The sequence below is a fragment of the Mastigoproctus giganteus genome, chromosome 3, assembly GCF_048544385.1.
Source record: "Mastigoproctus giganteus isolate SK-2022 chromosome 3, ASM4854438v1, whole genome shotgun sequence".
Lineage (NCBI taxonomy): Eukaryota > Metazoa > Arthropoda > Arachnida > Uropygi > Thelyphonidae > Mastigoproctus > Mastigoproctus giganteus.
In genome coordinates this window covers 84,147,165-84,164,131 of record NC_143577.1, presented here as the reverse complement: position 1 = coordinate 84,164,131, position 16,967 = coordinate 84,147,165, and the positions used below count along the sequence as shown (strand labels likewise).

At 40.2% G+C, this 16,967-nt stretch overlaps 1 protein-coding gene across 1 annotated transcript in view; it reads right to left on the bottom strand.

The window, feature by feature from the left end:
- Positions 1-16,967, bottom strand: part of LOC150088120 (uncharacterized) — a 1,786,788-nt gene that overhangs the window by 597,473 nt on the left and 1,172,348 nt on the right. The window lies entirely within an intron of this gene.

The window sequence follows — 16,967 nt, the reverse complement described above, 5'->3', positions numbered from 1 at the left end:
TGGTTTCAGGGAAGAGCATCCAACTCATGAGCCATGCATTAGAAGCCATTTTATCTATGTGATCTTGATGGAGGTCATTCTAGTATCTGCTGTGGAGTGTCTTCTTGCCCATTTTTCTAGCTTCATTTGTGCCATCTGGGCTTGGAGGGACTCCTTGCTCAGGTTGAGTGGCATATGCCACTTGTCTATCTTCCTTATGGCCTAGTAGAGTGCTGCTGTGTTTTTCTGGAAGTAATCCTTCAGGTTAGCTATCACTGTTTTCTGTTGCTTGATGAGATCTATCAGACCCCTTCCTCCCTCTTTCCGATCTATTGTCAGTCACTCCATGGCTGACTTTGGGTGGTGTTGGTGGCTCTTGGTCATCATTGTCCTTGTCTTTTTCATAATATCCCCCACCTTGATTTTAGTCCAATCTATGATCCCGAAGGAGTATGTTAGCACTGGGACTGCATGGGTTGTTGTTGTTTGGTTTTTAGGAGCATTAGCAACTAAGGCCATATTGCTCCAGGATATGCGGTGGTCATTCCTTAACCTTTCCGCATCCTCCGTATTTGGTGGTGACGGGCTCGAACCCCGGTCTAATCAAGAAGCGTGTGCTACGCACTGCTGCTCCTTCCCACCTGGCTACGGAGGCGCCAACTGACTGCATGGGTGTTTATGGCTTTAACTGTGTTTCCTCTGTTCAGCTTTGCTTTGAGCAGGCTTCCGAGTGTCTGATGGTATTTTTTTTTTTGATGAGGCAGGCTTTGATTTCCTTGTGCTGCAATTGCTGAGCCAGCATAGTCTCTCAATGGCCAGTTTTGGGTAGTGTTCATGGCTCTTCATAATCATTATCTTGGTCAATCTCTTGCTCTCATAATTTCCTCGAGCTCAGTTGTTGTTGCTGTTGAAGGGGTTTTAAGTGCAATGGCTACTTTAGGCCATATTACACTTAGTAAAGTGGTTCATACTGCCTGTGTTGGTTGGTGTAGAAGCGGTTAGAAACGGCTATACAATCCTATTCGTTTTAGGAAGAAGAAAAATTCTGTGAGATTAGATTTTTCGCCTATGATAAGGCTAAGCGACAAAGGTTCATTTGAGCTTGCTAGAGAATTGAATGACACTAGTCAAGCATTGTTATATAGAGTACATTCAAGATTTTTTGTTTGTTTGTTGTTTTTTGGGAGCATTAGCAACTAAGGCCATATTGCTCCGGGAATATGCGGTGGTCATTGCTTTGATCTTTCCGCGTCCTCTGTATTTGGTGGTGACGGGCTCAAACCCCGGTCTAATCAAGAAGCGTGTGCTCCTTCCCACCTGGCTACGGAGGCGCCTACATTCAAGAAGTGTGTGTTTGACTGTTAATGGTGTATGACAATGATTACACTGGGGAGGATCATTACCTGACAAGAGGAACAGATGAGTTAAATGAGTATGGCCAATTCTGGCTATGGCTAGGATTACTTCTTCTTGTCTGTTTGCAATGAGGCTGGAAGTCCATAATTTTGGTACAGGTTTAATTTGAAGCAGTTCATTATGTACTTGCACTTGCCATTGAAGAGTCCATTGACCTTTACATATACTTTGTATATTCATTATATAACCAGTGAATGGTACTAGGGAATTTGTTGGGGCTGATTTGGCAGCATCATCTGCAATTTCATTTCCTGGTATTCCAGTATGGCCTGGGATCCAGCAGAAGATAACCTTTTGTTGATGTTCTTTAAGATGTATCAACTCTGTTCTAATGAGCTGTAACAACGGGTGAGTAGGTGGGGACTTTCTTTGCAAGGCTAATAAAGAACTTTGCGAGTCTATGTATATTACTCTTTTGAATTGACGTATGTAAAATATTTTCTATAGCAAGCTTTATGGCATATAATTCAGTCGTGTAACTACTACACGCTGTTGGAAGAGATAAAGAAATGGTAGTAATCAGGGAGTACTACTACTGCTGCACCCGATCCACACTCAGACTTCGATCCATCTGTATATATTTTAGCAAAGTCAGGATAAATTTGAGTATGTGCAATGTGTAGTTGTTGGAGGTTAATATCTGATAGTGAGTGTTTTCCCCACTGGTGGAAATAATTGTTACAAGATGGCATGACGACAGGCCATGGAGGGTTGGGATCTATAGGACCTTGCAAGATTTTATTGAAGTTGATATCTCAATCTTCTGCGCATTGCTTTAGCCTAATACCAGCAGGCCTAACTGTCTGTGATTTGTTTCTATAGAAGGTCATAAGCTGCAGATTAGAAAGTATTGATCAATTAGGATGGGTCATCTGACTTTCATCTTTCTCCTATTATTTAGAGGAGGTTAATGGGCTTCAACATACAAACTTTGAACTGGAGATGTCCTGAAATGGGTGCCTCCGTAGCCAGGTGGGAAGGAGCAGCAGTGCGTAGCACACGCTTCTTGATTAGACTGGGGTTCAAGCCCGTCACCACCAAATACGGAGGATGCGGAAAGGTCAGGGAATGACCACCGCATATCTCGGAGAAATATGGCCTTAGTTGCTAATGCTCCTAAAAACCAAACAACAATAACAACATGTCCTGAATGCACCTAGTGCTGTTCTGAGAGCTGAATGTTGTATAGGGTTGAGATGAGATAAGGTACTCTCCCTAGCAGAGTCGAAGACAGGCGCGCCGTAGTCCAGTCATGATCTGATTATGGTTCTATATAAATGAAGCAGGCTGTAATGATCTGCTCCCCATGTTGTGGCTGATAAGACTCTGAGTATGTTCAGTTTTTTTTGACAAGTAGTCCGGAGATGTTCAATGTGCTTTTGGAAGTTTAACTTACTGTCAAAGAACAATCCTAGTAGATAAATACTATTAGCTATGGGAAGAGGATGGTTATTCAAGTGGAGCTCAGGTTCAGGATGAAGATTGCATCTGGTACAGAAATGAATGGCCTCCGTAGCCAGGTGGGAAGGAGCAGCAGTGTGTAGCACACGCTTCTTGATTAGACCGTGGTTCGAGCCCGTCACCACCAAATACAGAGGATGCGGAAAGGTCAGGGAATGACCACCGCATATCCCGGAGCAATATGGCCTTAGTTGCTAATGCTCCTAAAAAAAAAAAAAAAAAAAACCAAAAAAAAAAAAAAAACAGAAATGAATGGCAGTAGATTTCTGGCTGGATAGTCTATAACCATTGTGTATCATCCATGTCACAATGCGATTAATTGATATTTGAAGCTGTTGTTCAATGTAATGCATGTTTTGAGAATGACAAGAAATTGTGAGATCGTCTGCGAAAAGGTACGAATCCACAGTTTTCGGAATGAGTTCAATAATATGATTCATTCTCATTGCAAACAAGGTGGCACTGAGAACAGACCCTTATGGAATTCCTTCTTCTTGAATAAAGTTTTTAGAGAGGGTTCCTCGAAAACGAACTTGAAAGAATCTCTGTTGAAGGAAATTTTGGATAAAATATGGTAAATTACCTCTCAGGACAAGAGAATGTAGGTCCTTTAAGATGCCAAAATGCCATGTAGTGTCAAAGGCTTTCTCAATGTCAAGACAAACCATAATGAGATGTTCCTTTTTGATGAAAGCATTTCTGATATTAGTCTCGGCTTTGATCATGAGATCCAATGAAGATCAGTTTTTCCGGAATTCAAATTGGTTGTTATTTATCAAGTTTTGAGACTCAAGGAACCAAGTGAGACGGCAGTGTATCATTTTCTCAAGAGTTTTGCTGAGACAGTTGGTAAGGGATATCAGCCTGTAATTTTGAGGAACAGAATGATCTTTACTGGGTTTTCCAATCGTTAGTATATAAGAATGACGCCAGGAACTTGGGAAGGTATGTTCAGAAAAAATTCGATTGTAAAATATGAGCAGCAAAGAGAGTGATCTTTGATCCAGATTTCGGAGCATTACATAATATATCCCATCAGGACCAGCAGCACTGTTTCTTGAGTTGGTAAGAGATTGCAGTAACTCAAGCATGGTAAATGATTGATTAGAAGATAAAGCAGAATTGTCAGTGAAATTCAGTTTAGATTTCTCTGTAACGGTTTTACATTTTTGAAATGATTGATCATAGGTGTTACAAGAAGACAACAGAGAAAATACAATTCCCAGTGAATTTGATATATCTGTAGGATTAGAGAGCTCTTGTCCATTCCAGTTCAGTAGTGGGGTGGATAAAGATGAAAATTTACTGTTCAAACATTTTATTTTTCTCCAGATTAATCTGATATCGGTATTTTTATTAAAAGGAACTTTCTTTTCTTGCTTTGCATCTAATATAATGAGCTTTAGCTCTAAGCTGTTTATAGTTAATAAGATTGGAGGTGGTAGGATGTTTCCGGAAAAGGTTCCATGCTTTGTTTTTCTATTTTTTTGCATTGTTTCAATTCCACCAGTAGTTTATTTTTCGTCTATTTCTTATTTGATATTGAGGAATGGCAGTGGATGTAGCTTCCAACATTTGATTCGTGATGTGCTCGGTAACACTGTTGATGGAACCGGACTGAATTATATTGATGTCAAATGAGATGTGTGTTCTGTATTTTGTCCAGTCAGCCCTTGAAAATTTCCATTTGATTGGATTTTCTGTTGGAAAGGAATAGGAAGTTTGAATTTTGCAGATTAATGAATAATGGTAGCTGCTATAAGGATCACTCAGAGATACCCAATCTATACATGGAAAGAGGATTGGGGAACAAATAGAAAGGTCTATTGTATAAGTTGAACCTGTAGGGAGATGCACATATGTAGGAGACCCAGTATTTAGTAATGTTAAATTCTGTCTATCGATCAGCATTTCGATAAGCTTACCCCGTCTGTCTGAGGTTGGGGAACCCCATAATGGATGATGTGCATTAAAGTCTCCTAGTAAACAAAACGGAGATGGCAACTGCATAACAAGATCTTCGAGTTCCTGAATAGTATATTGATGATTAGGCAGAAGATAAATTGAAACTAATATCAGAGTGATACCATTAACAACACGTGTGGCAACGGCTTCTAAGGATGTTTGTAATGGAATGCATCTGGAGGGGATTCTTGAATCCATGAGTATCGTTACTCCTCCATGAGCGCTATTGGTGTCAGCCCTGTCTTGCCTGAATACAGTGTAGTTTTTGATTGAAACTGAGACCAGAGATGTCAAATTAGTTTCTTGCATGCACATTGCAAGAGGTTTCTAGTGGTGAATTAATTCATGTATATCACCTATGCTACTGTGAACACCTCTACAGCTCCATTGGATAATATGTTCCATTATTTAGTTTTGCAAGAGGAAGATGAATCTATCAGCTTTTTATACGTGGGTTGTTTGTAATGGTCAAGTTTAGATTTTTCTTTTCTGGGAAAATTGGAGCGTCCTGAATCATTTTTATCTTCCATATCACCATCTGCGTATAATTCAAGAAAATCTTCCTGTTGGGGCATATCATCAGTATCCACACTTGTTGCTTGTGGTCGTTTCACCTCCAAAGAATCTGGTTTGTGCAATTTTTCTGCCACTTTACTGTGGGTTAGGTTTTGAGTGGGAATTGAGAGTGGCATATTATTATTTTGGTCCACTAACTGTGATTCAGATGTAGGCTGAGTCGATAGTACTGATCGAGCCCAGTCAGCAATCGATTTGTCAGGAGAGACTGACACTTCTGTCTGACATGCTACTGATTTGTGACTATGGGTAGCCGAAGCATAAGTGGTTTTTGGCATGCTTGATTTTACTTGTCTTCTAGCTTCTTGAAAAGATACTTTACTTTCAGTCTTGTATTTCTATATTTTTTTCCTAACCTCCAGAGAATACAATCTTTGGAGTATGCTGGATGATTGCCCCTGCAATTAGGACACTGCAGAGTTTGAGCCTTACATTCTGATTGAGTATGAGTTTTGCAACCACAGTTTGTACATGTTGCATCTCCACAGCATGCTGTCTGGGAGTGACCAAATTTCTAACATTTGTAGCATCTTAGAGGGTTCGGGATAAAAGACCGAACATGGCAGTTTAAATAACCTGCTTTGACTGAGGATGGTAGATTCAGTGAACTGAAGGTTAAAATTATGCTACATGTTGGAATCATGATACTTTATGTATCATGATTTTCTTGGCCTGAGTTACATTTTGATCCTTTATTCCTGGATTATTTCTTCCTCAGAAACGTTTAACAGGTCCCATTCACTGATCACTCCCTTGGAAGAATTTAGGGTGTTATGTGGAGTGACTTGAATTTGAATTCCACTTAAAGAGTGTCTTGGGTGAGAGGTCTCTATTAGCAAGTCACCAGATTGAAGACGTTTCACCATTTTTGGAGATGCTGCTGCATTTTCAAGGCATAGCTTGCTGACAGGTTGTGAAGACAGAGAATGGATGATCAGGAAAGCTGGAGGTTCCTGCTTGTTTGCATCCTTTTTTAATCTTTTTGACATTTTCCTGCTTGTTTGCATCCTTTTTTAATCTTTTTGACATTTTCCTGCTTGTTTGCATCCTTTTTTAATCTTTTCGACATTGAGAAGTCATGATCTGTTTCATGATTGTCATGTTGAGAGCTCTTTGGCTCTAATCGTGGGAAGTCATTGGTGTCCATATTTACTCCTTTTAGCCCTGGGAGAGGGGCTTTCTTCTCCCAGGTTACCGGCCCCACCATGTGGAGGCAGGAGCAGTGCCACCAGTGACCAAGCGGTTATTAAGGTTAGTAGAGTAAGTTAGTATTTAATATAAGTACTAAAAAAGAAAGGTAGATTCCCTTACTGGATTCTCATGTCAGACTTTAGGCAAAGAACCACACAAAATCGCACAACAGAAATAAAACTATATCATTTTCAAAGCTCACCCTATAATTTCGCAGAGAAAAATCGCTTGGCACTTGGGGCCCCTGAGCTCAGTGTTTGCCCAATGTATGATTCTGAAGGAATACGTTAATACCGGGACTGCATAAGTGTTTATGGCTGTAATCATGTTTCCACCATTCAGCTTTGATTTTAGCAGGTTTCCCAGTGTCAAGCAGGCCTTGATCTCCTTGTGTTCTAAATGGTGAGTCTGCACCATCTCCATATATGGTTTCAATCTCTTCACCGCTTTCAGCTGGTAGTTTCATCCAACTAGATGTCCTTGATGTAATTCATGGGTCTTGCTTTGATTTTAGCAGGTTTCTCAGCAGGCCTTGATCTCCTTGTGTTCTAAATGGTGAGTCAACATTATCCCCGGATATGGTTTCAATCTCTTCACTAGCTTTCAGCTGGAAGTTTCATCCACCTAGATGTCCTTGATGTAATCCATGGGTCTTGCGTTTGTCTATGTGAAATTGCATACAGATGTCAGTGCTGAATTCTTCAGCGATCTGGAGGCTGTTGGAGTTGATTCTCAGTTGTAGCATAGAGTTTGATATCACCCATTTATATCAGTAAGAGAGGGTGAACAGGTTCCTCCTCCTCCCTTCTTTTAGGGTATATCTGTATTTGCTGTTATTGAGCATGGTGAACAGTGGGTTGAATGCAAAACAGAACTATAGTGGGCTCAGGGAAGGTTTTTCTTCTGATGGGGATCGGTCTGGTTGTGATGTTCTGGACCTCGATGGTGCTCCACCATTTTGCCATGATTGCTTCTAGGAAGTGTGTCAGTGCAGGGACGATTTTGTAGAACTTCAGTGTCTCTATCAACTAGCTACAGAGCACGGAGTCAAAGGCCTTGTGGTAGTAAATGTAGCCTGTGCACAGATTGTGGTGCTTCTTGAAGGCTTGCTCCATAGCCACAGCATCAATGGTCAATTGTGCTTTGCAGACTTTGGTCATCTGCTTACATCTCTTTTGCTGGTTGGCCATGATGTCCTGGCCAACCAGCAAAATGACCATGTATATAACTTCTTAGTTATATAGATGGTCAAGGTCTTGTACATTGTTGGAAGACATGTGATTGGTCTGCAGTTTGCTAGATTTGTAATGTCCTTAGCTTTGGAGATAGATGATTCCTGGAGTCAAAGTATGTGCAATTGTAACAAGGTCCCTTATTATCTGGGTGAACTACTCAGCTATGTGCCTATATGTGCAGTTGAACTTCGTGTACCAGTAGTTGTGGATGTTATCTATTCCTGGAGTTCACCAGTTGTGGGACTTCCTGATAGATTGTTGTATTTCTTCCACCGAATTTCCCATTCGGACCTCTTTATTATTATTAATATTATTAGTGCTATATGATGTAAGGAAGGAAGCTAATAAAGCATCAGCCAAAAAGAAAAAAAAAAAAAAAAAAAAAAAGAAACTCTCACATCAGTTGTCTGTCTATCCCTCCAATAATTTATCTAGTTGTCTGAATTTATTCAAACTGCCCACCTTTACATGTAGTGGAAGTTTGTTCCAACAATCAACCACCCACAAACGTCCTCACATCTATCCTGCAACAATCCTTCCTCATTTTGAATTTATGTGCCTTCATGCATATAGTCTGAGCAAGAGGAAGAATGCCATCATCATTGAGCTTGCTCAATCCACTCAAAGCCTTAAAAACCTCGATCAGATCACTTCACAGGTACCTTAGTCTCAAGATGCTGCAATTTGCAGAACTGAAGCCTGCCTTGGTACGAGTACCCTTTGATTCCTTTCACCAATCTGGTTGTACCTGTTCCAGCAGATCTACATACTTCTTAAAATGAGGCCCCAGACCTGTATGCAGTACTCAAAACGTGGCCTACCAATAGCCTTATACAGGAGGATAATCACATCCTTGTCCCTGCTAGCAAAGCTCCTGTATATCATAGACAAAGCCCCATGAGCTGTCCTAGCACCCTGTCTGCACTGCTCAGAAAACTTCATATCTCACTTCGCAATTACCCACAAGTCTTTTTCATTTTCCACTGCCCTGAGTGAAGTATCACACAGTTGTTACATTAATTTGGGATTACTGCTACCCATATGCAGTACCGCGAATTTATCATTGTTAAACTTCAACTGCCATTTCTCAGCTGATTAGCCTAATTTTAGATTTTGTTGCAGCAACAAAGTTAACCATCCTGCAAACATTTGTATCATCTGCATAATTAGATATTATCCCTGATATAACGTAATCAATATCATTAATAAATGATATTGATGAGGTTATATCAGGGACTCCACTAATATTAATCAATGAAGTGCAGCATCCATTAATAAACACTCCGTCTTTCCCAATCAACCATCCCTTTATCCAGAATAGTAAGTTGTCCTTAATGGCACACTGCTAAAAATCTGTGCAAAAGTATCAAAAGCTTCCTTGAAATCCAAGTAGAGTATAAGATATCAATATTATTTTATGCATTCAATCCATGCTGCGACAGCAGTAAAAGTGCATTCATGTCTTCATGTTCTTACATTACTTCTTTAACCAGAGACTTAATTTTCTTCAAAAAAGAAGTTAAACTAACTTCTAATTACTCGTCTATAATTATAAGTAATTATAAGTCTATAATTACACGTTATCCCCTTTGTGAACTTGGGATACATTTACATACCTCCAGTCCAGAGGGACCTCTCCTGAATCCAAATATGCTCTCATAATTATGGTTAAGAGTTTGCTTATCTCCTTTGCTGCCTGCCCTAATAAAATTGTATAAATCCCCATCTACCCCATGTGTATTTTATTTTAATTATTTATTTATTTATTTTTTTTTGATGAGCCTGAACAATTTTTTTTCTGCTTTCTTCTCAGTTATCATAAAATCAATTGGCTTCCTGTTTTATTCTGATGAACTTCGGGAATTCCCCTCAATAAAGAATTCACACATGAAGAACTCTTCATGGGTGAATTGCATAAATAGAGAGGCAAAATACCTATTCAGTTTGACAGCAACCTGGGCAGGATCAACAAAAGTTAAACCATTGTCATGAAGTAGACCAAAGTGATTTAAACTACTCGTTCTACTGTTAATATAAGAAAAGAAGTCTATGCTGAATTTTTTGCCATTCTTTGCCAGAGACATTTTGTAATCTGTCTTAGCTTGCCTAAACTCCTTTGTGACTTGATTACAGACTAGTTTATATCTAACACAGGCTTCTATATTACCAGACAATTAATATGCATCCAACATTGATTCTCAGCCACAAGTCTCATCAGTTCATCTGACATTTATTTAGGTCTAAGTCTGGAATGGTGTTTCTTAGTTAATATGAAAAGCCTAGTAGCTTCTATGATTACTTCCCTGAATGCTTCCCATTCAGCATTTGCTGCTGACAATCTCATCAAATGGTTCTAATATATAAATTTTAAAAACTATATGACACCACTGTAGTTACTCTTACAGAAACAAAAGCCCTTTCCTTTACCCTTGACAGTAGTTATCTCTTTAAGTAAAACCCACATCAGCACACAGCAATCACTGCCACCAAGAGGGTCTTTTATCTGCAGGTTCTTAATGCATGAAGAATTGCTACTGATAATCAGATCAAGTGTATTGCTTCCTCTTGTTAGCAGGGTTGTTAATGATAGTAAAGACAGTATGCTACTGCAACAGGATCTACAAAAGTTAGGTAGATGGGCTAAGAAGTGGCAATTGAAGTTTAATATTGACAAATGCAAAGTACTGCATATGGGTGGCAGTAACCCAAGAGAAATATACCAACTGTGTGGTACTACACTCAGGGAGGTGGAGAATGAAAAAGACCTGGCGATAATTGTGCAGTCGGATATGAAGTTCTCTAAGCAGCGCTGACAGTCCACCAGAGTACTATGTACAGGTCTGGAGGCCTCATTTTAGGAAGGATGTAGAGTTGTTAGAATGAGCAGAGACAAAGGCAACAAGATTGGTAAGAGGAACAAAGGGGTTCTCTTACTAGGAGAGGCTTAAATTTTGTAAGATGCAGCATCTGGAGACTAGGCACCTGCAAAGTGATCTTATCGAGGTGTATAAGGCCTTGAATGGTTCGAGCAGGCTCAATGCTGATGGGATACTTCCGCTTGCTCAGAGGCGCCTCCGTAGCCAGGTGGGAAGGAGCAGCAGTGCGTAGCACACGCTTCTTGATTAGACCGAGGTTCGAGCCCGTCACCACCAAATACGGAGGATGCGGAAAGGTCAGGGAATGACCACCGCATATTCCCGGAGCAATATGGCCTTAGTTACTAATGCTCCTAAAAAAAAAAAACAAAACCAAACCTTGCTCAGATTATTATTATTATTTTTAGCTATATGGTGCAAGGAAGCCTGAGGCTTATGCTGCATCAACCAAAAAAAAAAAAAAAAAAATTCCCGAGTTACCCTGAGAGAGAGAGAGAGAGAAGGAAATCACCAAGAAAGAGAAGAATGATGATATCCAGCTCAGGACCCTGGGTGTGCCAAGCCCATACTCACCAGATGTGAGCCCCTGGGGTTAAGAACCTGAAGGAGCATCAAATGAAATTGAGGAAAGACAGTTGTAGAACAGATGTGCAGAAGTTTGCCTTTAGCCAGTGGGTAGTTGATTGCTGGAACAGACTTCCATCTGTTGTTATGGAAGTTGATAGCTTAAATAAATTTAAGGCTGAACTAGACAAACATTTGGAGTGACTGGATGGGTGAAATGGGAAAGTTTTTTTTTTTTTTTTTGGCTGATGCTCTATAAGCCTGCTTTCTTGCATCATATGCCTCAACTAATATGCTGCTATAGAAATTAGTCATTCAATAAATCGAAAGTCTTGCTGGTGTGTGAGTGGCCAACCCACAAATTATAGTCAATATCTGCAAAGTTAAATTTCCCCCATTATAAGACATTCTGATTTACCGGCCACTATTTCTTTGTATAGTTGTCTGTACTCTCATTTTTGTTTTCTCAGTGCTTGTGTCACACCAAACTGACTTAACATTGCTCTGGCCACCCATTTCAAATGGATGCACTGCCTTATATTTTATGTGCTTCTTAAGTAAGAGCATAACATCAACCCCTCTGTCCTGTTCTTTTTGTCCTTTCTGTACACATTGTTCTCTTCATATTCAAATTCTGAATCCTTATGTCTGAGTTGGCACCATATCTCTGATATCCCTACAATGTCTGCAATTAACGACTTAATTAGTACTTCAAATTCATTTAATTTATTTACTATCATTATTGTGCATGCAAGTATACATGCACCTGTTTTTACTGTTAGTTACCCTAATACAGCCCATTTAACTGTTTGTTTCATGATGACCTACAGCAGGGAATGAAATCCACGACACCTTGCTTTCTAGGCTGCTGCATGTTGCAACAGAAGCAGTGCAAGAATTACCTTCACCTCTACCTGTGGCTCTAGTTAATGTATTATTTTGTGTATCCCATAAGTTATTCGTTTTCCAACCCACCCGGCACTGCCTTGATAGCATCAGCGAATATTCTTGCAACTCTTCTACATAAGTGTATCCCATCCCTGTAAAAACAGGGATTAGTCTGTGCTTGTTAACTCTCCTGTTAACAAGCACAGACTAATGAGCAGCACTCTTCTTGGACTGATATTATTAGTGAATTCCTCTAGGCTTTAGTACTGGGCCCACTGTCATTTTCAATTTTCATTAACAATATTGATGAAGGCATATCAGGCCAGGCTTAATGCCTAAGTTTGCAGGTGATACAAAAGTTGGCTGTGTGTAACAACAGTAATCAGAGTAATATGATACTGCAACAAGATCTAAAAAAAAATTAAGCAGATGGGCTGAGAAATGGCAAATGAAATTTATCAGTGGAAAATGAATGGAAAATGAAAAATACTGCATATTGGTACCAGTAATCCTGGAATAAGATACCAATTGTTTGGTACCACACTCTGTGTAGTGGAGACCGAAATAGATATGGGATAATTAGACATTCAGCCATGCAGTTCTCTCAGCATTCCAGATGAGTTGCGAGGACTTAGGGTGTTGTCAATGATAACTGACAAAACCCCATTCAATTTTTCCAGCTGTAATAAGTACAGAATTATCCCATTGCATAAGGTAGGTGCCTCCATAGCCAGGTGAGCAAGAGCAGCAGTGCGTAGCACATGCTTCTTGATTAGACCGGGGTTCAAACCCATGACAACCGCATATCCCCAGAGCAATATGGCCTTAGTTGCTAATGCTCCTAAAAAACAAATAACAACAGCATAAGGTAATGGCTAGGTCACACCTTATACATATAGGTCTGGAAACCTCATTTTAGAACAGACATGGATCTGTCGAAATAGGCACAGAGAAGAGTAATGAGATTATTGAGGGGAACAAACAGGTACTATTTCCAGGGAAGATTTTATTCCTGCAAATTTCAGCAACTGGAAAGTAGGCATCTGCAAGGAGATCTGTTTGGGGTGTTTAAGTCTTTGAATGGATTTGGTAAGCTAACTGCTGATGCAGCCTTACACTTGCTCAATATGCATGAGAGGGCACAACTTCAAATTGAGGAAGGGTGTTTGCAGGATAGACATGCAGAAATCAGCTTTTATCCAGGAGGTAGCCAGCAGTGTGCTGAAGCCGGCTAACACTGGCTTGTGTGAGCTGTAGTTAAATTTTCAAGAAATTTGCGAGCCGGTTGTTAAACGGACAATGGCTATAAATTGTGGAGTGGCACGCACTTCAATCTACAATGGATAGCAGCATTTGGGAAATAATCTTGTATAATGTGACATGGAAAATCCAGCTGAGTGTGCTTATTTTGGCACCCTTTGTGCTTCCTTTCCCCCATCCCCTTCCCTACATGACAGCCTGTGTAGGGATTATCTCCACTAGCAATTTTACAGGAATATCATTTTCAACAAACATCTGCTTAATTTTGCCTGGGCCGCTTCTTAATGTAATGACATTCCCATGCTTAACAATCAATAGATCACATATTGGATTTAAAGACGATAAATTTATTGGGAAAAGAGTTAGCAGAATGAGATGCAACTTCATTTGTCAAATCATCGTTGAAATGGAACCATAGATTTGCCGAGCTTTTGCATCTGTAGCCAAAGTCAACTAAAACATTTTGCGAGAATCAATTAGCTATATGGAAATTACAATACAAAATTAATATTTTATTATTGTTTGACATTTTTATATCGAAAAGTGTTGTAATCAGTAAAACTTACAATAAATATATACATATTTTTGGTCATTTTTTTTTTTTTTAGCAAGTTGGTTGTTTGATTTGCTTTGGGTTTTATTGGCGCATTAGCTACTAAGGCTATAATGCACCAAAACCAGGTCATAAAAGTACACAATTAAAATTTCAGTGACCTAAAGAATTAGGTCACAGTATACAGTATATATTATAATAAAGGCATAAAAATCTATAAAATATAACAATAAAGATAAAGCAATAAAACTGTAAATTTCAGATACAAGTATAAAGGTTAACTGATTTTAAATAACTAAAAACAGAAGACACGTGGTCATTGTCAGATAAAATCTGACTAAGTGTATAAGGCTCAGCCAGATGACTAAAAGCGGTAAAATAAAAAACACGCTCTGTCTATAATGTGGACACTCAGTTAAAATATGATGAAAGGTTAAAATGGTACCACAATTCTCACACATAGGGTAGTCATCTGCCTTCAGCAGAAATGCATGTGTAAGATGACTGTGCCCTATGTGGAGGTGAGCCAGAAAAACTTCCTCTCTTTGGTTCCTGTGCAGACTAGTCTGCCAGTGTCGGATTATCGGCTTATCTGATACAGCTTGTTTGTGACCTGCCCATGCCAAGATCATTGCCATTGAGAGAGTAATTTGCAGTGTATCACCTTCCTGTAGTCTGTATAGGGGACTAACAGGCAATGAGTGTTGTGGTGTTCTAGTCAGAAGTAGCCTGAGGTCTATCAGTGCCTTGTGTGAGATTTTTTGGTGCGTCCTCTCCAACTTGAAATTTACAGCAAATCAGTGAATTTTTGGGGCATTTTGCACCCCTTTTGGGGTGCAAAATCCTATCAATTCCATCTTTTCAGTGCAGGGACATGGTATTCTAGGGCAATTAACATCAAACAGGGTTAAACTACACATATTATTATGGTGTCTGATTCTCCTAGCCACTATTAAGATGTGTAGTGCAGTCTCTACAGTGGCAAAATGATTTCTGGTTCCCTCCCCTCGAATCTACACTTCACTTACAAGAGGATCTGTTATTATATATCAGGAAAAGCCAACCACTGAAACTTAGGGGTATAAAAATTAACTTCCATACCAACCACATAACAGAAAAGGCTATATGCTGGAGCAAACTACTCCAAAATGGCCAGACATATGGTCCAACTCAACTAAAGGTCTGGTTCGCAAGGCTTTTTTCCTAAAGGTAGACTTTGCTAAGTGAAAACCCGGTTCCATTCAAATAGATATTGCTTTGTGCCTCCTAACTGGCCATGGATTCCTAAATGCCAAGCTCCATCGAATGGACTCTCTGACACTGACATATGTCTTTGTGGCAAACTGGAGGATTGGTCTCATAACCTCTACCAATGTTACCTGTATGTCGACCTCAGGCAGCCTCTGTGCACAGTAACTAACAGACACTGAGTGGACAGAAATCATGGAATACCTACCTAGTAATGGGTAGGCCCATCTTTCTCCCAGATAAAGGCATTCACACGGCAAGGAATTGAGTCCACTAGTTCACAAAAGCATTCCACGGGTATTTCCATCCATGCTTGCTGCTGCTGTCCATATTTCTGTCACATTCCTGGGTGGAGAATAAAAAGCTTAAACAGATCTTTCCACAACATCCCAAAGATGCTCCACAGGGTTCATGTCTGGTAAATGGGGAGGCCATTCCATGGTGGTAAAATCTGCAGAATGCTCTTCGAACCATGTTCTAGTCACCACGGCTCTGTGGGGTGGTGCATTGTCCTGCTGGAAGAGTCCATTGCCTTGTGGGGTGCATGATGACCATGAATGGATGCAGATGGTCTGCAAGGATGGACACGTAACCTCGACTGTTCAGAGATGCATCTAGATGTACCAGAGGTCCCAACGTGTGCCAAATGAACATGCCCAAGACAATTACCAAGTGTCTACCTGTCACAGCCTGCCTGCTTTGTGCGGTTTCCACCAGATACACACCCTCCCGTCTGCTTGAAATAACTGGAAACAGGACTCATCTGACCAGGAGACCTGTCTCCAATCATCCAAAGTCCAGTGCCGATGTTCTTTTGCCCAGTCGAGGCATAGAGTCCTGTGTCATGGTGTTAACAATGGGACTCTGGTGGGTCGGCAGCTCTCCCAATAACCTATTGCGGTTAATGATCACCCAATGGCCTTATTGGAGACATTTCTGGCACCTCCCACATTTCTGGCACCTCCCTCATTGAAGTCGGGGGTGATTTGTGCCACTGTTGCTCTCTGACTGGCTGAAACAATGCAAGACAGAAGTCAATGACCATGTTCATCCACCACCTTTCTCCTCCCGCAGCGTTATCCACAATGAAATGTTATTCCGGAAATTGCATATTCCCGATACACTCTTGATACTGTCAAAAGGGGATAGTGCAATTTCTGTACCATCTCTGCAATAGAGTGACCCCTCCATTGGGCACCCACTATCGTCCTCTCTCTTTCAAAGTCGGTTAACTCATGATGTTTATCCATACTGACATTGAATTATTGTCTATGTGAATGCAGAAATGCAGTGTACCTATATATCTGCTAAGCAGTGGGTTCAGCCACTGGCAAGAAGGATGACAGTGTCACATTGCCCAGGAACCAGGTATCCCATGAATTCTGTCCTTTCAGTGTTAATGATCCAAAACAGGAACAAAAACTCATGGACACCAAAGAAATCTTTACTCTTCCAAAAGAAATAGCAAGCACGATTCTTCTGCAGGAGAACAGAACTAAGACTCCACCTACACAGAACCTACAATGAAAAAGTCACCCCTTCACCTTAAAGAAGCAGCAGCAGCCTTTTTTTTCCCCACCCTCATCCTTAGGAGGTGTGAGTTCTTAGTGGCTTGAAAGCGTGTAATCCTGAGAGATGGTCATGCCTCCCACTGGATGGACAAATAAAAATTTTATTTTTTAAAATTTTTTTATTCTTTTTATTTTTAATTAAATATTGTTTGCATCAATGGAGTCACTATGGATTTTTCTGCCC